This window comes from Pelobates fuscus, chromosome 6 (assembly GCF_036172605.1).
Source record: "Pelobates fuscus isolate aPelFus1 chromosome 6, aPelFus1.pri, whole genome shotgun sequence".
NCBI lineage: Eukaryota > Metazoa > Chordata > Amphibia > Anura > Pelobatidae > Pelobates > Pelobates fuscus.
Genome location: NC_086322.1, coordinates 20,089,070 through 20,106,781, shown reverse-complemented (window position 1 = coordinate 20,106,781; position 17,712 = coordinate 20,089,070).

Below are 17,712 nucleotides of genomic sequence, written 5' to 3'. Positions count from 1 at the left end.
AAGTGCTTTACATGTTATTATTATTATTTTATTATTTATATAGCGCCAGCAAATTCCGTAGCGCTGTACATGTGTGAATGGTCCTTTAATCTAAAATTAAACAGCATTAAACCTGCTCCCACTACATTAACATCCTGCACCCACAGCAATGCCGCCACAATGTGCTGTATAATTAACTCCAAATATGGTGTGCTAATGTGGCACTGTCACAAATGATGTCATTTGAGGTGTTTTTCTTATTTTCTCTCAGTGGCATTTTGGGCTAACTATAGAATAATGGGTAAATCAGACCTGTGGCTCATTAGGACCCCACTAGATACAGCAATAGAGAGATGGATCAGTGTTAGACATTAAACATGTCACTAATACAGGCAGCCCAGTGATTTAAATTGGCTTTGACAAGCAGACTTCTTGTTAACTCGCCAGCACTACCTAGCTGTGTTTATTGGAACTGCATGTAAAAAAAATCTATCAAACTTTCACTTTTCATTTTACAATCCATCCTATTTGGTAACCCAGAGAACTCACAAGGCTTTTATTTATAGAAGAAAACTGTAAATATATGAAAATAGCTGAATTGAAGAACATTTCCCATTCCCAGGTCAGTTGGGCACATTCCCCAGTTTAGTGACTGGGATGATTGGCGATGTAGCAGCTGGAGAGTGTAATTATAAAACTATCTGGGCTATTCACCAAAACAGAATTCAAAGCGAGGTTTTCATTTTTCGTCTAAAATAGCAGAACTCAAATTATAAGTGATTCAGAGAATGTTTTGATTTTGAACTTTTAAATTTTGTTTAAATTCACTTTGAATTGTTGACTATTCCCATTGAAGTGAACTCCAGTACATGATTGGCAGCTGAATGTCTGTCAATAAACAGCCTAATTCTGTGTTTGATTTATTAACTATTTTCACTCTAGGAAATGCTAAAGTTATCCTTAGCTGTGTGAATTGCGCCAGGATCGCAGTTTTTCCAGCTCTGATTGCCGTTTATTACATGAATACAGTAAATATTAAGAAACTACGTGCATGAGACAGGGCATGTAAGTGGAGAGCTGTGTTAAGGATATATTTAGAGACTTCTGTGAATATTGCTGCCTGTGAGGTCACCGAATGGGAATCTGCTCTCATCTAACGCACTGCAGTGGTTATGGTGCCAGGAGAGACCCAGGTAAGTGTCAAATGGGCTAATCTGGGTGTGGTGGTTATGGTGCTTGGTGTGTTTGCTATCTGCCGTAGCTATACCTTTAATAAATGGACCTATTTTCATTCACCTATTCTTTATTTGAAGTGGTCTGGGTGCTGTGTCCCTTTTGCACTTAGTGCTGCAATGTTAAACATTGCAGCTCTGAGTCTGCCCTCAGTGGCTGTCTACCAGACAGCCACTAGAGGGCTTCCGGAATCCAAACGGACCATTGGTCCGTTATCTGACGCTGGACGTCCTCAAGGGCCTCCAGTGTCAGTTTTAACCCCTTTAGCCACGAGGGAGGGGGTTTTCCTGGCACTATAAGATCCCTTTAATGAACACCGAGCTCAGGTGCACCCTCTGCAGGTTACATTGTATATTGCACTGAAATCTTTCATAGGCAGACATATTTGTAAACGATCTTTATTTGAGATATGTTCTGCAGTACAAACAATGAAGCTGCAAAATACATCATATACAAAATTGTAGAAAGGATACCAAGTTTGGCAAGGTCCAATCCTGTTCCAGCATGACTGCTCCCCTGTGCGAGGTCCGGGAAGACATGGTTTGAAGAGTTTGGTGCGGAGGAACTTGAGAGTCCTGACCTTAACCCCAATAAAAATCTGTGATATGAACAACACCCGCTCACTGCAGAGCATACAAACTTAGACACATCGCATACAACACTCTACCCGTATAAACCTAACATTGCTCACAAGATTTGGTCCACACACCGTTCAAACACCATAGCACCATCATCCCAATAGGAGAATGAAAATACACCAGGAATACATATGGGATCATAAAGGATAAAATGTAAATGTTACATTGTTGCGGAACATGATAATATTGTTGGTATTGGATGATGAGACAGCTCTACTTTTTCATGTCACTGCACTATGATCATATCCTATTGTTGCGGGCCTACGTGCCCACCGAAGTTTGTACCGTGACTATTAAGTACCCACCAAGCATTGGCACTCGACACTACACATACACTCTTCCAATAACAGCGACTCCAGTATGATGGCGTTTAACGGGACACCACACACATCGACACTACCACACAAACGACATTCACACGACAACCACCGCTCACTATGGGGCATGTGACCCTTTACATACCACATGCACCATACTAACTACATAAACACAATACTAGATGACAAGTCTTGGCTGACACATCACTCACGCACCACAACACCACCTCTTCATGTGGGATACGATAACGCACTTGAAATATATGAATGGATATATGCTGATAAAATGTACCTGTATTATTACTATCAAACGTGACATTGTTTACCTATTGATTGTCATGCCTACGTCAATATTAACAATCTATGTACTAACCCTGACACCAAATAATCACGGGCCTGCGCGCCCGATTGCTTTGTTCTATTTGCTTCACAATAAAACTTGATTAACAAAAAAAAATCTGTGATATGAACTGGAGTTGTAGACCTTCTCATCCAACATCATTTCCTGACTTTACCAATGCTCGTTTGGATTGATGGGTACAGACACAATCCAATATCCTGTGCAAACCTTTCCCAGGAGAGTGTGGCTATTATAGCTGCAAAGCGGGAGGTGGGAAACTCCATATTAATGCACTTGGTTTCTGAATAGGATGACCAACATGCTCATGTAGGTCTGATGGACAGGTGTTCACATACTTTTAAATATATATTATTTGCCCCCAGAGGAGGGCGCTAATATTTCCCCTTATTAATGCCCAATTAATACTTGCCTTATTAAAAATAGCCCATTGCATATATCCTATGTACATGTAATATTGATGCCCAATGGAAAGCTTGCTCCCAGTAGAGGGGCCTGTAATTTTTAATATCTAGTCACATTGACAGAAGTGTTATCATAATGAGGCATATCAATATTTGATCCACTGTAGGATCATCTCAGTTTAGATAACATATTCAAGGAATGGCAAACCTAAAACAGTACACAATAGCGATAAAAATATCAAAATATAAAATACTCTAATATTGAAATAGTCCCTAATTGTAAAGATGGAAAATAATCCTTAAATGTCCATATAAAAATCCAGCCCTTTGTAGTCACAGCTTGAATACACAGTATTTCACCATTTTCCAAATCACATAAAAAATAGAAAGCACAAAAAATTGTGTTAAAAATATTCCTACTATAAAGACCAAGAATCAATATAGTAAAAATGTGACACTTTAATGAGATAAAAAGTAAAATGTTTAAGTTACAAAATGAAAAGTAATTTGTAGCATAATCAGCACATAGCTCTATACAAGGTCTGATAGCCAATCACTGGCGATCAGACCTGAGATTACTAGCTCGGCATTCCAAATTTTCGCTGTAGCAGGATTTTGTAGAAGTTACTGAGATTACTAGCTCGGCGTCCCAAGTTAGTTCCATGTTTTCACTGTAGCAGGTTATTGTAGAAGTTGCTGAGATTACTAGCTCAGCTTACCAAGTTAGTTCCATGTTTTCACTGTAGAAGGTTATTGTAGAAGTTGCTGAGATTACTAGCTTGGCGTCCCAAGTTAGTTCCATGTTTTCACTGTAGCAGGTTATTGTAGAAGTTGCTGAGATTAGTAGCTCGGCGTCCCAAGTTAGTTCCATGTTTTCACTGTAGCAGGTTATTGTAGAAGTTGCTGAGAGTACTAGCTCAGCTTACCAAGTTAGTTCCATGTTTTCACTGTAGAAGGTTATTGTAGAAGTTGCTGAGATTACTAGCTTGGCGTCCCAAGTTAGTTCCATGTTTTCACTGTAGCAGGTTATTGTAGAAGTTGCTGAGATTACTAGCTCAGCTTACCAAGTTAGTTCCATGTTTTCCCTGTAGAAGGTTATTGTAGAAGTTGCTGAGATTACTAGCTCGGCGTCCCAAGTTAGTTCCATGTTTTCACTGTAGCAGGTTATTGTAGAAGTTGCTGAGATTACTAGCTCGGCGTCCCAAGTTAGTTATAAGTTTTCGCTATAGGGAAGAAGACTCTGAATCTGACTCCATGCGTCTGCATGCACAACGCTTGTCTGATTGGATGTCTGAGAAGGAGCCAGGAGGTATGGAAGAGGAGGCAGGCATGCTCAGGTAAAAAGATACCTCCCTGGTGGTTTGATTGGCAGCTCGGGGAGTGTGTTATTTGATTAATGATATGAGAAATCAGCACTTTTCTAAGGTACCTGTGACATGGGATTGTCCTCACTCATAAATCATTTCAGCATGCTGAGTGCTTTACATGTTATTATTATTATTTTATTATTTATATAGCGCCAGCAAATTCCGTAGCGCTGTACATGTGTGAATGGTCCTTTAATCTAAAATTAAACAGCATTAAACCTGCTCCCACTACATTAACATCCTGCACCCACAGCAATGCCGCCACAATGTGCTGTATAATTAACTCCAAATATGGTGTGCTAATGTGGCACTGTCACAAATGATGTCATTTGAGGTGTTTTTCTTATTTTCTCTCAGTGGCATTTTGGGCTAACTATAGAATAATGGGTAAATCAGACCTGTGGCTCATTAGGACCCCACTAGATACAGCAATAGAGAGATGGATCAGTGTTAGACATTAAACATGTCACTAATACAGGCAGCCCAGTGATTTAAATTGGCTTTGACAAGCAGACTTCTTGTTAACTCGCCAGCACTACCTAGCTGTGTTTATTGGAACTGCATGTAAAAAAAATCTATCAAACTTTCACTTTTCATTTTACAATCCATCCTATTTGGTAACCCAGAGAACTCACAAGGCTTTTATTTATAGAAGAAAACTGTAAATATATGAAAATAGCTGAATTGAAGAACATTTCCCATTCCCAGGTCAGTTGGGCACATTCCCCAGTTTAGTGACTGGGATGATTGGCGATGTAGCAGCTGGAGAGTGTAATTATAAAACTATCTGGGCTATTCACCAAAACAGAATTCAAAGCGAGGTTTTCATTTTTCGTCTAAAATAGCAGAACTCAAATTATAAGTGATTCAGAGAATGTTTTGATTTTGAACTTTTAAATTTTGTTTAAATTCACTTTGAATTGTTGACTATTCCCATTGAAGTGAACTCCAGTACATGATTGGCAGCTGAATGTCTGTCAATAAACAGCCTAATTCTGTGTTTGATTTATTAACTATTTTCACTCTAGGAAATGCTAAAGTTATCCTTAGCTGTGTGAATTGCGCCAGGATCGCAGTTTTTCCAGCTCTGATTGCCGTTTATTACATGAATACAGTAAATATTAAGAAACTACGTGCATGAGACAGGGCATGTAAGTGGAGAGCTGTGTTAAGGATATATTTAGAGACTTCTGTGAATATTGCTGCCTGTGAGGTCACCGAATGGGAATCTGCTCTCATCTAACGCACTGCAGTGGTTATGGTGCCAGGAGAGACCCAGGTAAGTGTCAAATGGGCTAATCTGGGTGTGGTGGTTATGGTGCTTGGAGTGTTTGCTATCTGCCGTAGCTATACCTTTAATAAATGGACCTATTTTCATTCACCTATTCTTTATTTGAAGTGGTCTGGCTGCTGTGTCCCTTTTGCACTTAGTGCTGCAATGTTAAACATTGCAGCTCTGAGTCTGCCCTCAGTGGCTGTCTACCAGACAGCCACTAGAGGGCTTCCGGAATCCAAAGGGACCATTGGTCCGTTATCTGACGCTGGACGTCCTCAAGGGCCTCCAGTGTCAGTTTTAACCCCTTTAGCCACGAGGGAGGGGGTTTTCCTGGCACTATAAGATCCCTTTAATGAACACCGAGCTCAGGTGCACCCTCTGCAGGTTACATTGTATATTGCACTGAAATCTTTCATAGGCAGACATATTTGTAAACGATCTTTATTTGAGATATGTTCTGCAGTAAAACAAACAATGAAGCTGCAAAATACATCATATACAAATTGTAGAAAGGATACCAAGTTTGGCAAGGTCCAATCCTGTTCCAGCATGACTGCTCCCCTGTGCGAGGTCCGGGAAGACATGGTTTGAAGAGTTTGGTGCGGAGGAACTTGAGAGTCCTGACCTTAACCCCAATAAAAATCTGTGATATGAACTGGAGTTGTAGACCTTCTCATCCAACATCATTTCCTGACTTTACCAATGCTCGTTTGGATTGATGGGTACAGACACAATCCAATATCCTGTGCAAACCTTTCCCAGGAGAGTGTGGCTATTATAGCTGCAAAACGGGAGGTGGGAAACTCCATATTAATGCACTTGGTTTCTGAATAGGATGACCAACATGCTCATGTAGGTCTGATGGACAGGTGTTCACATACTTTTGAATATATATTATTTGCCCCCAGAGGAGGGCGCTAATATTTCCCCTTATTAATGCCCAATTAATACTTGCCTTATTAAAAATAGCCCATTGCATATATCCTATGTACATGTAATATTGATGCCCAATGGAAAGCTTGCTCCCAGTAGAGGGGCCTGTAATTTTTAATATCTAGTCACATTGACAGAAGTGTTATCATAATGAGGCATATCAATATTTGATCCACTGTAGGATCATCTCAGTTTAGATAACATATTCAAGGAATGGCAAACCTAAAACAGTACACAATAGCGATAAAAATATCAAAATATAAAATACTCGGGGGCGGAGCCTAGCAGCCGGACTGAGCGGTTGTGCTGAACCTCAGCTCCCGCTCTAATCCACACTTTCTGGGGTGAATTCCCCTAAAAAACGGCACAAACGCGCACCAACTGGCAGCTATCATGTCGGGGACACCCGGGGGAATCTCCCGACACCAAACCCAAGCCTGTAACCCTCTGGGGACCCGACAAAATACCCTGAGGCCTGCCGGAGATCGAGCAGCGGGGAGACGGCCGCTCCCCGCGCTGACTGACCTGGACAGTGATTCCTCGGTGTTACCACCTCCTACCCCCCCCCCTCTGGACCGATGGGGGTCATCTCGGTCCGCTCTAAACGACGGGAGGAGCAGTCACAGGCGGAATCTACAGTTTGAATCACCGCAGCACTCGGGCAGCAGAGCGCATGGCGCACCCAAAATGGCGGCGACGAGCAAGCTGAGCTGCGACCCTGCAACGGAGATCCACAGCGATGTTGAGCGGCGTATAGAAGCCGCCTTTACCCGCTTCTGGCACAACCTAAACAAACGGCTGCAAGCACCCCGAGCAACACTGCAAACATCCCCAAGAACGAGAACCGCACCTAAAATGGCGGCGTCAGGCCCAACCACGAAAAAAGCCTCCACTCAGCCCCCACAAGAGCGGCTAGACACACTGCTCCGTGGGCCCTGGCAGATGTTGGAGGAGCGGAAAGCATACCAAGCCTCTACACACTTGGCAGAGGTGAGACAGCCCCAAACTATGCAGAGAGGGCAGACCCCGGGAACAACCGCCACGCACCGACGAGCGGTTCACCCGACCGGGCAGGGGAACGTCGGGAGACTCCCTCCCGCACACCAACCACACCGCCGGAGAGCCACCCGCCGCAGGCGGCGGACGACCACCAGGACCCTCCAGAGCGCCCACCATGGGAAAGACCCGGCCCCGAGAGGCAACCGTGTCTGTGGTGACTGGGTGCCAACCCCACAATATGCCCGGACGACGGGTGACGCCTCCTGCACCTACCATCCCCACTCCCCGCTGACCAACCTACAGCCGTTACCAGCGAGCCTACCCAGAGGGAACCGGTGCGACTGCAACACGCCGACAGCATTATCTCCCTGGGACCTTACGACATATACCCTACCAATGCCGACTACAGGGGTAGGCTGACTCTCATTATCTACCACTGCCGCGCGGCGGCCTGGACTGTGGCCACACCACCGCAGCTATGCAGTCACAATGGCCTACATCCCAGCAAAAACCCAAGCCTGAACTCCCTGAGGAAGACAACCGATGCCGATGTAACCAGAGGAATAGGCAGAACAGGCCCCACTAACTGCCAGTCCAAACACCATCACTCTGAACCAACGGCTGCCGTGACCTAGCCTGCCTTCCTCACATGGACTCCCCTCGCTGGACTTTTGTATGTAGCTATACTTACCGCATTGCCTACTAGTATAACCTCACGTTACTATTGTATTTTATTCTCTATATAGGCACCTCTCACATGCCCAGTGAATTGTACATGCAAGCTCCTAGTGAATTCACACAGCCATATATGGTTAGCCTTGAGTACAGCCTACACTGTATGTATGCTCGTTTAACATAGTTGTCTCCCTGCAAATTGTTCTTCCTACTGATTAGTGTCCAGATTGTAGTCTAACTTACAGTTCTCCTGAATGTTTTAGCCTGACGATTTAATCATATAATGTGGGTCTGTGATGTTGCATAGCCTACTGACTCCATATGTTGATAGTTTACCTAGATGAGCACCGTTTATGGTTATACTCTGTTCATGCTGCACAGACATTACCTTCAGACACTCGTGCACCTCACCATGGGGCCCAACAGTAATACAATATCAATATCGCCACCTGTCTTGTACCTGTATCTGTTCTGACTTTTGTGTTTCTCTCAATTGTGAGTATACCGTCTAATCTTGGGTCACCTGAGTTCTGATTATCATAATGACTTAGCTAGTTACTAACCGGACCTTACGGTCCATAGCCTGAATTTACAAACTACAGATTAACATTAAAAATTAAAAAATGAGGCATCGCAACTCTGGAAACGTACTCTGATATCGCTGATTGTTGTATCAACCCTATGCTGTAACCCTCTTGAATGTTTCCCCCAACTTCTCTTCTGTACCCCATACTACATGCCTTAATAAAAGAAAGATTGACAAAAAAAAAAAAAAAAAAAAAAAAAAATATAAAATACTCTAATATTGAAATAGTCCCTAATTGTAAAGATGGAAAATAATCCTTAAATGTCCAGATAAAAATCCAGCCCTTTGTAGTCACAGCTTGAATACACAGTATTTCACCATTTTCCAAATCACATAAAAAATAGAAAGCACAAAAAATTGCGTTAAAAATATTCCTACTATAAAGACCAAGAATCAATATAGTAAAAATGTGACACTTTAATGAGATAAAAAGTAAAATGTTTAAGTTACAAAATGAAAAGTAATTTGTAGCATAATCAGCACATAGCTCTATACAAGGTCTGATAGCCAATCACTGGCGATCAGACCTGAGATTATTAGCTCGGCATTCCAAATTTTCGCTGTAGCAGGATTTTGTAGAAGTTACTGAGATTACTAGCTCGGCGTCCCAAGTTAGTTCCATGTTTTCACTGTAGCAGGTTATTGTAGAAGTTGCTGAGATTACTAGCTTGGCGTCCCAAGTTAGTTATAAGTTTTCGCTATAGCCGGAAATTGTAGAAGTTGCTGAGATCAGTAGCTCAGCGTCCCAAGTTAATTCCAAGTTTTCGCTGTAGCAGGTTATTGTAGAAGTTGCTGAGATTACTAGCTCGGCGTCCCAAGTTAGTTCCAAGTTTTCGCTATAGCCGGATATTGTAGAAGTTGCTGAGATTAGTAGCTCAGCGTCCCAAGTTAGTTCCAAGTTTTTGCTATAGCCGGATATTGTAGAAGTTGCTGAGATTACTAGCTCGGCGTCCCAAGTTAGTTCCAAGTTTTCGCTGTAGCAGGATATTGTAGAAGTTGCTGAGATTACTAGCTCGGCGTCCCAAGTTAGTTCCAAGTTTTCGCTGTAGCAGGATATTGTAGAAGTTGCTGAGATTACTAGCTCGGCGTCCCAAGTTAGTTCCAAGTTTTCGATGTAGCAGGATATCGTAGAAGTTGCTGAGATTACTAGCACGGCGTCTCAAGTTAGTTCCAAGTTTTTGCTATAGCTGGATATTGTAGAAGTTGCTGAGATTACTAGCTCGGCGTCCCAAGTTAGTTCCAAGTTTTCACTGTAGCAGGTTATTGTAGAAGTTGCTGAGATTACTAGCTCGGCGTCCCAAGTTAGTTCCAAGTTTTCGCTATAGCCGGATATTGTAGAAGTTGCTGAGATTACTAGCTCGGCGTCTCAAGTTAGTTCCAAGTTTTCACTGTAGCAGGTTATTGTAGAAGTTGCTGAGATTACTAGCTCGGCGTCCCAAGTTAGTTTTCAAGTTTTCACTGTAGCAGGTTATTGTAGAAGTTGCTGAGATTACTAGCTCGGCGTCCCAAGTTAGTTCCAAGTTTTCGCTATAGCCGGATATTGTAGAAGTTGCTGAGATTACTAGCTCGGCGTCTCAAGTTAGTTCCAAGTTTTCGCTGTAGCAGGATATTGTAGAAGTTGCTGAGATTACTAGCTCGGCGTCCCAAGTTAATTCCAAGTTTTCGCTGTAGCAGGATATTGTAGAAGTTGCTAAGATTACTAGCTCGGCGTCCCAAGTTAGATCCAAGTTTTCGCTGTAGCAGGATATTGTAGAAGCTGCTGAGATTAGTAGCTCGGCGTCCCAAGTTAGTTCCAAGTTTTCGCTGTAGCAGGATATTGTAGAAGTTGCTGTGCTGCTGGACAACAGGTCCTGGATGGGAATGATGAGTGTTGGCCTCCAGACGCGTTTCTCTGCTACGGCAGCTTTATCAATGGATGTCGGCTGTCACATAATTCGCTCATTTTATATGATTGGCATTTCAATTAGCAGTTATTCTAAAATCTTGCTCTGTACATAAAAACGTAACTAATAATAGATGTGATTGGAACTAATCCTTTTTTTCATATTTGCGGACGCTAAAAATGAAAAAACTGATTATTTTGCATGATTCTTTAATAAAAGTAAAAGACTTGTTGCGGGCTGTCATAGTTACTCCCGCAAAAATTCAAAATTCAAATGGTGCTTAATATGTTATATAGCACCTTAATGGGAAGGGGGTTCATCTTAGCTAGAAATGAAGTATTCGTATGCGAAAGGGAATCGCTATTAAAATAATAGTACGAGAGGTTGAATAATAGTAGAACAGATTAACTACTATGAGCTTTTTTTCCCATTATTCCTAGTTCATTTAATAAAACTGTAACCGTCCAAAGTGTGCTTGAAACGTTTATTAGCACCATATTCCTCTTCATTTGAAAACTATCATGATCATAAAATGGAACAGCATCAATGCATGATTTATGGTATTTGAGGTTAGATCCTGTTCAAACGTAATTAGAATGATGTAGATTAGATAGGTTAAAAACGGATTATTCTCTATGGTCTTTTCATAGTTAACTTCATAAAAATTAGGCAGTTCAAACTGTGCTTAAGGTGTTTATTAGCACCATATTCCTCTTAGTTTAAAACTATCATTTAAAAAAAACAATAATCTTTTTATAATAAACGGAACAGCAACAGTGCATGATTTATCTCGTATATGATGTTATATCTTATTCCCACTTAACTGGAGAAAATAAAAATACAGATGAAAATCACTTAATGCTTGCTAACAATCATATAAAAAGATAATATACATTTTGGTTGTGTTTACTTAAAGGCATATACCCACACGTGTATATATATATATATTTATTTAAAGGGGTATCTTTTCTTAATATTCATAAATGCCTTAAACATAAATGATTGAACAAAAAATCCTTTAATTTTATACAATTCTCTTCATAATGAGCCTTTATGCTCCTAGTTGCAAGATAAAAAGGAGATCGCTGCAATTAAAACATTTCCAAAATGGAAAAGACCTGCAGATATTACATCTAAAAAAAGATATAAACAGATATAACAAACGATCAGAGGGGATAATAATATTAATGACAGTATAAATAGACCATATATATATATATATAAATTATATATTAAAAGAGCTTAGTGGTGTACTAGCAAAACCATTAACAGATTTATTTAACCAATCATTGATAACAGGAGTAGTCCCAGAAGATTGGAAGTTAGTGAATGTTGTGCCCATTTACAAGAAAGGTAGTAGGGAGGAGTCGGGCAACTCTAGGCCAGTAAGCCTAACTTCAGTGGTGGGGAAAGTGATGGAAACCATGTTAAAGGATAGGATTGTTGAACATCTAAAAACACATGGATTTCAAGATCAGAGACAACATGGGTTTACTTCAGGGAGATCATGCCAAACTAATCTTATTGATTTTTTTGATTGGGTAACTAAAATAATAGATCAGGGTGGTGCAGTAGACATTGCTTACCTAGATTTCAGTAAGGCTTTTGACACTGTTGCACATAGAAGGCTTATCAATAAACTGCAATCTTTAAGTTTGGATTCCAATATTGTTGAATGGGTAAGACAGTGGCTGAGTGACAGGCAACAGAGGGTTGTAGTCAATGGAGTTTATTCAAAGCTTGGGCTTGTCACCAGTGGGGTACCTCAGGGATCTGTACTTGGACCCATTCTCTTTAATATTTTTATTAGTGATATTGCAGAAGGTCTTGATGGTAAGGTGTGTCTTTTTGCGGATGATACTAAGATATGTTACAGGGTTGATGTTCCAGGAGGGATAAGCCAAATGGCAAATGATTTAGGTAAACTAGAAATATTGTCAGAGTTGTGGCAACTGACATTTAATGTGGATAAGTGCAAGATAATGCATCTTGGACGTAAAAACCCAAGGGCAGAGTACAGAATATTTGATAGAGTCCTAACCTCAACATCTGAGGAAAGGGATTTATTGGTGATTATTTTGTTATGGACAGAAGAATTAAGCCAAAATGGCTATTTACTAATGTCTATTTATTCTGTGTTCACTATGTTAAAACTGGCTGCTAGAGTAAATATTCCCTTCCCCCTACAATGTGTTCAGTCACAATTTTCTCTGCAAATTCCTCCCATCCTGCAAGCTTCTTGTAACACATTACTGTGTTAACAGCTTCCTTTACTAACTCCTCCCCCACTTCCTTTGTGCCAGTTAACAGCTATATGCCACGTGTAACAAAATGGAGAATCACTGTTAAAGTAACTCGTGTATCCAAGAGGCGCTAGAGGCGCGTCTGCCCTTCTCACTGTGATTTTCACATTGAGAATACGCCAGCGTCCATAGGAAAGCATTGAGAATGCTTTCCTTTGAGACTGACTGAATGCGTGCGCGTCTCTTGCCGCGCATGCGCATTCAGCCGGTGACGGAAGGAGAGGGAGGAGAGTCCCAGCGCTGAGGGAGCCCGGCGCTAGAGAAAGGTAAGATTTTAACCCCTTCCTCCCCCTTCAGCGCCACGGGAGTGGGACCCTGATGGTGGGGGCACCCTCAGGGTACTATAGTGCCAGGAAAACAAGTATGTTTTAATAATAACAATAACACTGTAAGTAAAAAAGAGACATATAGAAAACTAAAACCATGTGTGCAACTTCCCCTAAAAATGGTATGAATCAAATTCTGCATTTTATCCATTTGGGTGCATAGAGTCTAAGTTATTAATCCATGTCATCTCTTCTATTTCTAATTGTTTGGTATGGTCACCTCCTCTCCAATAATTACTTTTATAGGTTTCCTATTTTTCTCTACCCTTTTTTCACTACGTTAGTGGACTGTCTCTCTTTTTTTCTACTTGCTCCACTTATTTATTTGCAAATATTCCAGAAATGGATTGTACGTCTTTCTACTTTACCATTGAGTGATCCAGATGCCATGGGGATTAAATGTGACCAAAATTGCAATGTAGGCACCTCTTTTAGTTTTTGGACTCTCAGAAAGGTCCTCCAGTGTTTTATTTGAAAGTTTCCCAAACTCAGTACAACTAGGAGTGTCTGTAGGGAGAGGTCTGGGGGAGCTCCAGCCGGAATGTAGGGCCTTTGAGTCCTAAGTCTTTTTTTAACAGCCCTCTCCCTCCTAGGTCTCTTTAGTGAGTGTGCATGCAGTTTCTACTATTGTCATTTAATGTTTCTAATATTTCATGTACACAGTTATTCATATTTTGGGTGATAGAATTTGGTTGCTAAACTTTCCAATTATATTAACTCCTTAAGGCCTGGACTGTTTTTGCGATGTACATTTGCGACCAGGCATCTTTTTACACTTTTGTGGTGTTTGTGTTTAGCTGTAATTTTACGCTCTCTCATTTACTGTTCCCATACAAATTATATATTGTTTTTTTCAGGACAAAAGGGGCTTTCTTTACATACCATTATTTATATAATCTCATGTAATTTAATTTAAAAAAAATGAAAAAATATGATGAAAAATTGAAAAAAATACATGTTTTTTTACTTTTATGTGAAAAATCTTTTACTCATCTACAAAAGCGAATGAAAAAAAATGCTAAATAGATTCAAAATTTTGTCCTGAGTTTAAAGATACCCAGTGTTTACATGCTTTTTGCTATTTTTTTGCATGTTATAGGGCTATAAGTACAAGTAGGATATTGCGGTTTCAAAACATACATTTTTAAAATGTATCAATAGTGACATTGTAACACTATTATCTGTCATAAATCGCTGAATAACACCCCACATGTACATATTTTTTTTAAAGTAGACAACCCAGTGTATTCAATATGGGGTATGTCCAGACTTTTTTAGTAGCCAGTTAGTCGCAAACACTGGCCAAAGTTAGCGTTCATATTTGTTTGTGTGTGAAAAAAGTAAAAAACTAAATTGAACCCTAATTTTGGCCAGTGTTTGTGACTAAGTGGTTACTAAAAAAGACTGGACATACCCCATTTGCAATACCTTGGGTTGTCTTCTTTTGCAAATGGTATGCCATCATGGGGGTAATTCTCATTCCTGGGCTACCATCCTCTCTCAAAGGCAACGTAACCAACCTGGCCATTTTCAATGTAAAAATATTTGACCCATATATTTGACCTTGTAACTTTCAAAAACGCTATAAAACCTGTACATGGGGGGTACTGTTATACTCAGGAGACTTTGCTGAACACAAATATTAGTGTTTCAAAACTGGAAAATGTATCACAACAATTATATCCTCAGTAAAAGTGCTGTTTGTGTGTGAAAAATGCAAAAAAAAGTCACTTTCACTGACAATATCATCGCTGTGATATGTTTTACTGTTTTGAATCACTAATATTTGTGTTCAGCGAAGTCTCCCGAGTAAAACAGTACCCCCCATGTACAGGTTTTAGGGTGTCGTAGAACGTTACAGGGTAAAATACAGTGATAGCAAATTAAATTCTCTGGACTTTCGGCCTGGGTTGGCAGGCAGGTCCCTTAAATTGCAATCAATAAAATAACTTAATTATGTAAAAATATAACATAAATACGCACGTAGAATTTAAATATAAATGCATATTTATATATTTGAAGTCTACGTGTATATTTATATAATTATTTATGTAATTTTGTATATGGACATATGAATAGTTCGTATTCTTTTTATTTATTTATATATACATAGATATATATACAATTTCATTCTAAGTGTATTTTGATATAAATATATATATTATTATCAAAATACAGTTAGAATAAAATTTCGTATAGATATAACTTTTTTTAAAATTTTTATTATTATTTTTATTTTTTTTAATTTAATTTAATTTACTTATTATTTGTATTTTATAATAATATATATATACAATATATATAGTTTATTATATATATTATATATATACGTGTGTAATTTAATAAGTGTATTTTTATATTAATATATGTACATATTAATATAAAAATAAACTTAGCATGACATTATATATATGATATATAGACATATATTGTATAGGTATAATATATGTCTATATATCATATATATATATATACACATATATAATAATATTTTTTTTTTATTCACTATAACTTTAATTTTTTATTTTTTTTTTGTAAATCTGTTTATTGAAATATAACGAGTACGTTGAGTCGGCTCGCAGGCCGGAAAAAGAGGTACATTGTTTTATAGGTTAACATGATAAACATTAAAGTATACGTTTCAACAAAGTACAGGCACTCATATCATGTCTAATCGCATTCTAAAGATCTGAGTGTGTGGCTGGTTACATAAGTTATGGCATCTATCCCAGAGGAAGAGGTGCAACAGATACCTCTCATCCAAGATTGGTATATTCGCATAGATAGACCTAACCACAGTTGTAAGCACGATAGGCTGCTATACACTTTTGGTCGCTTTAGGTGATAAAGTTACACACTTTGTGAGTAGACAAGCGAAAAGAGGGTTTAACAAACTGTAGATAGGTTCAACAATTATATGTAGGTATGTGTGTTCCCAGCGTACTGCCATTCTCATATCGGAAACTACTTGCGTTCGTGCTTGTTGTAGGTTAGGTTAACACAACTTATATATAGTGTCATCTTCAACTGTACATAGTCAGTCATACCCTGTTATGTCGTAGGGAAGGAGGGTCGGGTGGCCCAGTAAGAAGAGCATGCCAATTCGGGTCAGAAGGGACAGAGCAGAATCGAGTCTAGAAGGGGCACGGGTCGGGGATCAACTAGGTCATATCGGGCACATGCGGTAGGGCATCAAGGTTAGCGCCTCTTCTGCGTCTTGGGCGTGTGTCAGTTATGCTTCTATGTGTGCAATAGCGCCTATGTATCTTTCTCTGCTGAGTTTATCATCCCGCTCCTCGCCCCTCCCCAACTCCAAACACTCAGACCACATCCCACATATGAGATTATCATAACCTAGGGCTCCCGTCTAAGGGGAGGGCTCACCCGATCTCCGCGACCGCCACCTGTAGCAGAGCTCGAGAATCAGTTGTTAGGCTATGTCAGCCCCAAGCCGTTGTGTCATGTCCATATGTCAGGGTCAAGTCTTATATGAGTCATGGCAGGAGTTACTAAATCCGTCACTCATGTATTGGTAGGCAATTTTCAGTCAAACTTTAATTTTTTTATGATTTTACACTGGCAGCGAGACTGCCTGTCAGCACAGACAGTCCCCCTGCAGGCAGACACATGGACACCTATTGTGACCATGTGGTCTCCCTGTTGGGCGATCACATGGCCCCAGGGGTCCTAATCTGCCATGTGGAGACTGTCTGGGCTGCAGGCAGTCTCCCCACAACGGGAGCACCGCCGATCGCCGCCGGGGGAACGACGGCGATCGGGTAAGTACATTTTAAATTTAGGACGGTTCAGGACCGTCAACGGTCGGCAATGGGAAAATGCAGATGACGGTCCTGAACCGTCCTGCGTCCTTAAGGGGTTAAACACATGGCTAATCTGTTTAACACAGGCACAATGGCCCACTTATAAACATAGAATGTGACGGCAGATAAGAACCATTCGGCCCATCTAGTCTGCCCAATTTTCTAAATACTTTCATTAGTCCCTGGCCTTATCTTATAGTTAGGATAGCCTATCCCATGCATGCTTAAACTCCTTTACTGTGTTAACCTCTACCACTTCAGCTGGAAGGCTATTCCATGCATCCACTACCCTCTCAGTAAAGTAATACTTCCTGATATTATTTTTAAACCTTTGTCCCTCTAATTTAAGACTATGTCCTCTTGTTGTGGTAGTTTTTCTTCTTTTAAATATAGTCTCCTCCTTTACTGTGTTGATTCCCTTTATGTATTTAAATGTTTCTATCATATCCCCCCTGTCTCGTCTTTCCTCCAAGCTATACATGTTAAGATCCTTTAACCTTTCCTGGTAAGTTTTATCCTGCAATCCATGAACCAGTTTAGTAGCCCTTCTCTGAACTCTCTCTAAGGTATCAATATCCTTCTGAAGATACGGTCTCCAGTACTGCGTACAATAC